The following is a 9,705-nucleotide window of genomic DNA, read 5'->3' on the forward strand; positions in this document are numbered from 1 at the left end:
TTAGGTTTTATAGACTCTGGACACAGCTCAAATGCACTTATTAATTATTAGAATCCAGCACAGCCAGGCGAGGACTGGTCACCCCTTCGAGCCTGGTTACTCTCTAGGTTTCTTCCTAAATGTCTGTCCCTCTTAGGGAGTTTTTCTTAGCCACAGTGCTTCAACACTGTTCCTGCCTGCTCCTTGGGGTTTCAGGCTGGATGTTTTGTAAAGCAATTTGTGACAATTGCTGATGTAAAAAGGGCTTTATAAATAAATTGGATTTATAATGAAATCACTTGTTTTGGCTCTATTCCCCTCTTCATTAACATCTCCTTTATGGCCAGGTGGACGTCCTCTCCTCTCGTACTGGTCTGAAAGGGATAACACCTAACAGGTCCTCACAGAACTTGTTGAAGAACCTTACATAAACTAACAGCTGAGCATTGTCAGAAACATCAGGGGACTCATCTACAACTAAGCTTACGAATATCTTCATCCAGCTGTGCTAGCATATCCTGGGTTAATATTTCAGTTCTCTTTGTGGCTGATGCTGACTTTAGATTAAACTTTATTGTCACTGAACAAGAACAGTACAACACAACGCAGTATAGGCACTGCTGAGATTCGAACTCAGGATCTCCTGTTTTCAAGAAAGGTGCTTTAACCAACTAAGCCACAGCACCCATCATATAGGTATTTGCTGACACCTTACCTCAAGTAAGGTGTCAGCTAAGGGAACATTCATTAGCACGTTGTTGGGCTGTGAATAAATGTGTTAGGATTCTGGCGGATCGATCATGTTAGGCTTTTAGATCATTGATTTTCTGTGCCCTCAGTTTGGATTGGGGCGGGTATCTTTCCTCAAAAGATTTGTCTCATAGTGCTGCTTCATATTTCCATTTTTTATTATCACCACGGTCTCAGAACATACAGCTCTGGAAAAAATTAAGAGACCACTGCACCTTTTTCTTTCCTTTCCAAAAAAGTTGGAAAGAAAGTTTTTGAAGGGTTAAAATTAAGAGACCACTGCAAATTGAACGCTTCTGTTCCTCACTCAAAACTTTCCTTTTCAACTTTTTTGGAAAGGAAAGAAAAGGTGCAATTGTCTCTTAAATTTTTCCAGAGCTGTATGAGACATATTGGTTTTGAAGTACCTGTGGGAAGAATTAGTCTGTCCATTCTTGATTAAAAGCTGTTTTCACTGTCTACTTTAGTTCTCCGATTATTTAGGCTACCTCTTGTCCCGTCTCCTCTCTCTCTCTCTGTGTGTGTGTGTGTGTGTGTGTGTGTGTGTGTGTGTGTGTGTGTATATCACTTGATTAGAGTGCACAGATTTAATTGGCTGAGTAGCATCATGTGAGGTGATTTACATCACATGCAATTGTTCTGAGTTTCCTGGGCCACTACACCAGTGCCGTTTTGGCTATAAAAGTTGTTCCAGTTAAAATAGAAACGTTCCATCAAAATATATTAATTCTCAATAATATATTGGTTATTAGTCCTGGTCTGGATAGGATGCCGCCTGGGTCCGGACCCGGACCGCGGGCTGCCAATTAGTGATTCCTGAGTAGCTACTTAAACCCAACTTCGCTGCTGGGATGTTATTTTGACTTTCATCCACCAGGTGGCGTGGGCTCGTTTAAGTACTGCACTTGAAAAGTTTGTGTGTATAGCTTTTGAACATGAGTTAATTTGACGGGAGAAGAGTTTGTATGCAATGCGCCATGGCAGACGCTCCTTAATCACTGCAGGTGAATTAATCTTTGCTGTATTATCACGCCTATAGTGGGCCACCGGCCTGATGTTTTGCAGTAGTGCAGTCCAGTCTCCAACCTCAAATTATAAAGGGCAATTTTACTTTAAAATTACAGCTAACAAGTGCAGTGTAATTCATTAAACTTTCTGTTAGTTTAATTAAACCACAGAGAACTAATTGTCTTACAAAAAGAGGTTATTTCCATTCATTGGATGGACTTACATGACTAATGGTATTGGTTGTAGCAATGGCAATGTAACTGACTGGTGAGGATTGGAAGACCTAACCACACTGTAACTATGTTTGAACAGACACAACTTCAAATTACAGCCCTCCTGTATGTACCCTGTATCTATCTGGGACCACACTCCGCTTCAGATTACAGCCATGTTTCCTTGCAACTACAAAGTAATTATGTAGGAACAGACACCACTTCAAATTACAGCCCTTCTGTAAGTACTCTGTATCTATCTGGGACCACACTCCGCTTCAGATTACAGCCATGTTTCCTTGCAACTACAAAGTAACTATGTGGGAACAGACACCACTTCAAATTACAGCCCTTCTGTAAGTACTCTGTATCTATCTGGGACCACACTCCGCTTCAGATTACAGCCATGTTTCCTTGCAACTACAAAGTAATTATGTAGGAACAGACACCACTTCAAATTACAGCCCTCCTGTAAGTACTCTGTATCTATCTGGGACCACACTCCGCTTCAGATTACAGCCATGTTTCCTTGCAACTACAACGTAACTATGTGGGAACAGATACTGCTTCAAATTACATCCCTCTTACCATGTAACTACATGGGAGCAAAACAGGTGAATGTCACCTGTTTTTGCGCAAATGAAAGTGACAAAAGGTGCACAGGAGAGGCAACAGCAAGACAACCCCCGAAAAAGTAATGGTTTTGCAGGTGGTGGCCATAGACAATTGTTCTCTCCTTATCCTTCCTGACTGATTTTACTGTCGTTTTGCATTTTGCTATTGTTCTTATCACTACTGGTAGCATGAGGCGGTACCTGCAGCCTATTCAGGTTGCACAGGTAGTCCAGCTCCTCCAGGATGGCAAATTCTCCTCCAGGATGCCGTCGCAAGAAGGTTTGCTGTGCCTCCCTGTACAGTCTTGAGCATGGAGGAGAAACCAGGAGACGGGCCGTTACACGAGGAGAGCTGGACGGAGCCATAGAAGGGTAGCTGCTCCTTTGTGATTGGTAACTGCGTGGAGGAACAGGGGAAGCATTGCCAGAGCCTTAAATGACCTCCAGGCTACTGGTGTGCATGTTTCTGACCAAACTGTCAGAAGCAGACTCCATGAAGGTCGCGTGAGGGCCTGACATCCTCTAGTGGGACCTGTGCTCACAGCCCAGTAGTGTGCAACTTGATTGGCATTTGCCAGAGAACACCAGAATTGACAGGTCTGCCATTGGCATCCCGTTCTCTTCACAGATGAGAGCAGGTTCACACTCCGCATGTGAAAGACATGAATCCAATTGAGAACCTCTGGGACGTTATGTATCGGTGCATCTGATGCCGCCAAGTAGCATCATAGACTGTCCAGGAGCTCACTGATGCATCCCCTAGGACACCATCCACAGTCTCATCAGAAACATGCTCAGACGTTTTCTTTGATTTTAAGTGAATGAATCCAGCCCTCGATCGGTTGGTGATTTTGGTTTCCATTGACCGTTGTTACGTCATTTTGTTCTCAACTAATTACAAAATGTACAGTAGAGATTTAGATCTTTAATATACAGCTCCGGAAAGAAAATTACGCTTCTGAAAGCTTCTGTTCCACACTCAAAACCTTCCTTTTTGACTTTTTTGGAAAGGAAAGAAAAAGGTGCAGTGGTCTCTTAATTTTCTCCAGAGCTGTATTTAATTCATCAAGACCCGATGTTTGATTTAAGTGTTCCCTTAATTATTTTGAGCATTGTACATAAATTAAAGTCACTTTTTCATGGTAAATTCATAAGCACAAAATAAGAATGAAAAGGATATTTGCAAATGCAGAGAGCGTTTTTCTTTTAATTACCTGTCTATTCAATAAGTATGTAGTAACATTCTCCGTTCTTTTAAGTAGACAAAATACTTAAATTGTTACTACATTCTCATGCATTCTTACCATATGTTCGCACATGGGTAAACCTTTAGTCGTTATATAGTAGTTACGTTCTGAGTTCATAGATAGTACACGTAAAACCTAAATTGCATTCTCCTCACACTTTTGTTAGTACGTATTTACGTGGGTAATACCGTGTCAGTAACAGGCTGTAATTTAAAGCGTTACCCAGTGCTAATCTCTCTGGCCTTGAGCTTGTGCTAAATGCAGCTGCTAAACTCTTTAAGGAGCACTGTGTAGAATTCTGCCTCTAACAGTTACAAGATAGAATATGAACAATAACATGACTTTCCTCTTCGTTTTCCCTTACCTAACCAGAATATTATTAGCTTTTCCAGGGTGGTTTTGGATGGAGGTATGGCTTTCTCCCTTCATCTATGATTATGTGTTGACCGGGGTTTATATATTGCACTGCGAGGACTGCCCTTTAGTTCTGGATTCTGGACACAGCCCATCTTTATTTATTAACCAATTGATCATCTGAACATAAAAAAATATTGATGTGGTCCAAAATACTTGTATCTTCACCCTAAAAGAACTTGGGAACTCTGTGTAGCGAGAAATTGCATAATTCTTCAAGAGGAAGAAACTCCAGTATTTTCAGGGATTAAGGAGGTGGAAATCGACATCAACCTGGTGTTCATAATGCCACTGTTAAATTTGTTTAGCTGTGTGTATGGGGGTACTATCATTCTGGAATATTGGAACATCATGAAATAACAGTATATGTTATTGGGGGTGGTGTGTATAGATGTTTTGATGCCCAGCAACTGCAGTGTTTAAAAAAATAATAATTACAGTCATTACAATAAGTGTTAATTTGCCTGACAATTAATCCTTACCCAGAATTCCCAGAAAAACAAACACAGTCAAGATGACTAATAGTAACTAGCATACAAAATACTTGTGAATATGGCAATATGAAAGTCATTTTAATGCTCAGATTTAAAGGACGTAACCAACCCACCCCAAGTGTCAAAGCACCACAATGGCAATCCAAACTCTGTGTATATGTACATAGTTAAGGAAGTATTCATCTCATTAATTAGCAGATTGATAGGTCCAACTAAAAGGTGCTAAAGTAAAGCATATTTCACAAAGCTTACTTAGGTTTGTTTGGGAGCGCACATGTTTGTTTTTTTATTTATTAAGAAACTGAATCTATTTGAGACTGTGTGAGAGTGAAATCCACGTCCCGCTACCCACAATCTCAGTGAACAGGTTTCAAACTCACCCTCAATCTGCAACCAAAAACTCCTCATTGTCACCACCTCTCACCCCCACCCCATCCACTGTGATTTGAAGGGATACCGTACAACACAACAAGTGCCACAACAGCATACATCTTTGTTGTGTTTCTGTCTCTGTGAGCTATTCTCATCCAGTGACTATAAAGTTCCTCGTGGCAGGTTATGGAAGTAATGCTCAGGAGGACGACACCTTGAAGTGGGAACAATTCCACCACATTGTGACAGCAGTGCAGTATGCCTCTGTCACTGAGTTTAGAGCTTCCACACCAAGTTCCCATTCGACAGGTTTGCAAGGAAAACACTAGGTCCAGTTACAATCTCCATTTACAGTAATTTCTGTAAAAATACTGTTTTTGTCTGGAAAAAATAGAAGTATTGTTTTGGATCAAGTGTACATCTGCAAATTCTACATAGGAAGCAAGAAGCAGTGACTTTGGTATGCATGCCTACTTGGCCCAAAAACATAATTTAATTATTTTGAATGTGTTCAGGAACCTAAAGCCCCACCCATACAAGCCTGCCTCCTACTGGTTCCTTGTCAGAGTAAGTATGTAAGGTCTCCCAAGGAGCAGCCCGGGGCTGATGTAGAAGCTAATGATGCAACAGGTAATGCTATAGAGAAAAAGAGAACAGCCAGAAGAGGACTGGTGGAGAGGTTGACAAGACTTCCTCCCAAACTGCTACCAAGATGCTGCCCCAGAGACGGCGATGTTTCCCCTAAGAGCAATTTGTCATTTGGTTTAGATTTAAACCCAATAATACCTCCTCACCTCCAACTTCTATTTGTGTAAATAAAACACCCTACAGGGCCCAAAACCCTTGTCTGGTGTCTGTTCAATATGTTTTCCCCTGTTACAAAACATTTTGGAGAAGTGTACATATTGTTTTTTTTTGTTTGTTTTTTGTTTTTTTATTAAAGGCTGTAAATTCAGTAAATTCAGCTTGTAAAGGCTGTAAATTCTTGATAATGTACATGGTAAAACTGGAATTTAATAATATCTACTAAAATCTCTTTCCACAAAAGGGTTCAGGCTTTACCTGAAGTTGCACTGTCACTCAACCTATGTCTCTAAGTGTAGTGTCCTTAATTATCTTCCTAAAACATCTGGATTTTTGTCTTTTCGTGAAATTAGACAAATACATTTGTTGCTTGAAATCTGTATGGACGTTTGGTAACATACTCTCTAATTTCTATCTGAAGGGGTTATTAGTGTTAGTTTAAGGATATGGCTTGGGTGGCATCTAATTAGTTTTTGTGTCTGTTGTTATCGTTAGGATTGCTTTTAGGTTTAAGCATTACCATTTAGGTTTAGGATTGGGCTTTACGGCTAGATTAAATGTAGTCAATATTATTAGATTATTAAAGTACATTTTAGGGTGAGATTAAGATTAGGGTTAAATTTCAATCTACAGAATCCATGCACCAGATGTTTTTTAATCGGGAGGTTATAGGTTTCCCTCATCAATTTTTGTTGGCAAACAGACAGAAACACAACCTTTCTCTAGATTTCGATAACTCCTGATTTAATCAAAATAAATTGAAAGTGGAGAAACCAGGGTTCCAAAAGAAAATAACATGCAACTCCATGTACCACTATCAAGATGAAGACCATAGTAGATATCAGAAAGAAAATATTCCTCAAACATAGTCAGGTCCCACTCCTGAGATTTTTCGCACAGTCTGCAGTATTATCAACAACTTTTTTGCCCATTTTACTGTGGTCAATCAACCACAATATGGCCGCAAGATACTCAACTCAAAGTTGGTTTGAACGGTTGACAAAGAACCTTGTAGAACTACTTATGATCTAAACTGACTGAAAGTATGGTGTCTGCCTATACCATCCACTGCACACTTAACCAAGAAGGGTTACATGGTGTGAAGCCCAGAAAGACCCCACTGCTAAGAGACATACATAAGCCCAACAGAATTATGCAGATCAGCTATATCTTTACAGACAATCAAATGAAGCACTTTAGACAAGAAAATCTTGTCTGAAACTGCATTAAAATGTGGGAGAAGTCTTGGGACACTTGAATGTGTGAAAGGGAAAATCAAATCATCTGATTATCAAGGTTCCACCTAGTGTCCAGAAACTGAATCTCTGTCGAGGGCAGTGGGTCTTCCAGCAGGACATTGACCGCAAAGACACAAAAAACACTGTGGACTGTTCTAAACCACACCATCCATCAGGGTGAACCTCAAGAGATAGGAGACCCGTGCCCATCTGGGTGGTTAGAAGATTGATCTCCCTCATCAGGAGCTACATCACACCCCTCTCGAAAAGACACCAGAGAAATTGTGCGAGAACCTCATCTGAGCGGAATGAACCTAGCACCAGATTCAGTGTGCCATCCAGATATTCATCAATTGATAAATTGCCTGACCAAGCCCTCTCTAATGTTCAATCCTATCCAGGGGAGGCGCAGATACCTGGGATGGCAATAATAATAGCCTTGTTTTATGGTAATCCGAAGCTAACGTTACCTTTATTTCTAGAGAGTGGTGAAAGTGACTTCACACTGTGTCAAGATGGAGCTGGATAACCTGATGAACAATCACACGCACCTCAGCGAGCAGTAGAAGTAACAAGCGCTTCTTTGTCACCTCAAACTCAATAGTTGGCCAAGGCTTTGATGCACAATCTGATTAGTCCAAATTAGAGGTACACCTTAATGCTTCTCACCACCTTACTGCAAGGGTAAAGAGCACTTTGTTAACTAGCGTCCAAAGATCAAAAAGCTGTCCACCAATCAGATAATGAAGTGAATCAAAGATGGTCACAATAGTTGGACATGTCCCCAATGCATGCACGCTAAAAGAGCCCCGAAAGATTTGTAAAGAGCAACACTTGATGCAGAACAGGAGACATAGAAGAGTCTTCATGGTCAATGTCCACACGGTCAAGGTCTATCTGGACAGAACAAATTAATCACAGAAGGTCATGGCACACGTTGTCCAGAAACAGAGTATTTCCAAACAGCCTGAGACACTGATCCTCAGTACTGTTCACCAAGATGTATTACAGCTCCAGGTTGCTTCAGTTACCCTTGATGTGTCTTTGCTGCACAAGCCTTAAAAGAAGTATCCTATACACTGGGCCTTCAATGCAAACAGTCTAGGTCATATAACAGCAATAAAACAATCTCAGAGGCCTTTCCATTGCCACTAGACACAAACCTGATTCCAAAAAAGTTGGGACACTGTACAAATTATGAGTAAAAAAGGAATGGAATAATTTACAAATCTCATAAACTTATATTTAATTCACAATAGAATATAGATAACATATCGAATGTTGAAAGTGAGACATTTTGTAATGTCATGCCAAATATTGCCTCATTTTGGATTTCATGAGAGCTACACATTCCAAAAAAGTTGGGACAGGTAGCAAAAGTGGCCGGAAAAGTTAAATGTACAGATAAGGAACAGCTGGAGGACCAATTTGCAACTTATTATGTCATTTGGCAACATGATTGGATATAAAAAGAGCCTCTCAGAGTGGCAGTGTCTCTCAGAAGTCAAGATGGACAGAGGATCACCAATTCCCCCAATGCTGCAGCGAAAAATAGTGGAGCAATATCAGAAAGGAATTTCTCAGAGAAAAAATTGCAAAGAGTTTGAAGTTATCATCATCTACAGTGCATAATATCATCCAAAGATTCAGAGAATCTGGAACAATCTCTGTGCGTAAGGGTCAAGGCCGGAAAACCATACTGGATGCCCGTGATTTTCGGGCCCTTAGACGGCACTGAGATTGTATCATACAAAAATGATACTGTAATGGAAATCACAACATGGGCTCAGGAATACTTCCAGAAAACATTGTCGGTGAACACAATCCACTGTGCCATTCGCTGTTGCCGGCTAAAACTCCATAGGTCGAAAAAGAAGCCGTATCTAAACAGGATCCAGAAGTGCAGGCGTTTTCTCTGGGCCAAGGATCATTAAAAATGGACTGCAAAGTGGAAAAGTGTTCTGTGGTCAGACTAATCAAAATTTGAAGTTCATTTTGGAAAACTGGGACGCCATGTCATCCGGACTAAAGAAGACAAGAACAACCCAAGTTGTTATCAGCGCTCAGTTCAGAAACATGCTTCTCTGATGGTATGGGGTTGCATGAGTGCGTGTGGCATGGGCAGCCTACACATCTGGAAAGGCACCATCAATGCTGACAGTTATATCCAAGTTCTAGAACAACATATGCTCCCATCCAGACGTCGTCTCTTTCAGGGAAGACCTTGCATTTTCCAACATGACAATGCCAGACCACATACTGCATCAATTACAATGTCATGGCTGCATAGAAGAAGGATCCGGGTACTAAAATGGCCAGCCTGCAGTCCAGATCTTTCACTCATAGAAAACATTTGACACATCATAAAGAGGACAGTTGAGCAACTAGAAGCCTGTATTAGACAAGAATAGGACAACATTCCTATTCATAAACTTGAGCACTTTGTCTCCTCAGTCCCCAGACGTTTGCAGTCTGTTATAAAAAGAAGAGGGGTGAACATGGCCTTGTCCCAACTTTTTTGAGATGTGTTGATGCCATGAAATTTAAAATCAACTTATTTTTCCCTTAAAGTG

General features: G+C 40.7%; 1 non-coding gene across 1 annotated transcript; it reads right to left on the minus strand.

Moving 5' to 3' along the window:
• Positions 1–591: 591 nt before the first annotated feature.
• Positions 592–665, minus strand: trnas-uga. Its single transcript has one exon. It is a non-coding gene; the product is annotated as a tRNA-Ser (tRNA).
• Positions 666–9,705: the final 9,040 nt, after the last annotated feature.

The sequence above is a fragment of the Esox lucius genome, chromosome 17, assembly GCF_011004845.1.
Source record: "Esox lucius isolate fEsoLuc1 chromosome 17, fEsoLuc1.pri, whole genome shotgun sequence".
Taxonomy (NCBI): Eukaryota; Metazoa; Chordata; class Actinopteri; order Esociformes; family Esocidae; genus Esox; species Esox lucius.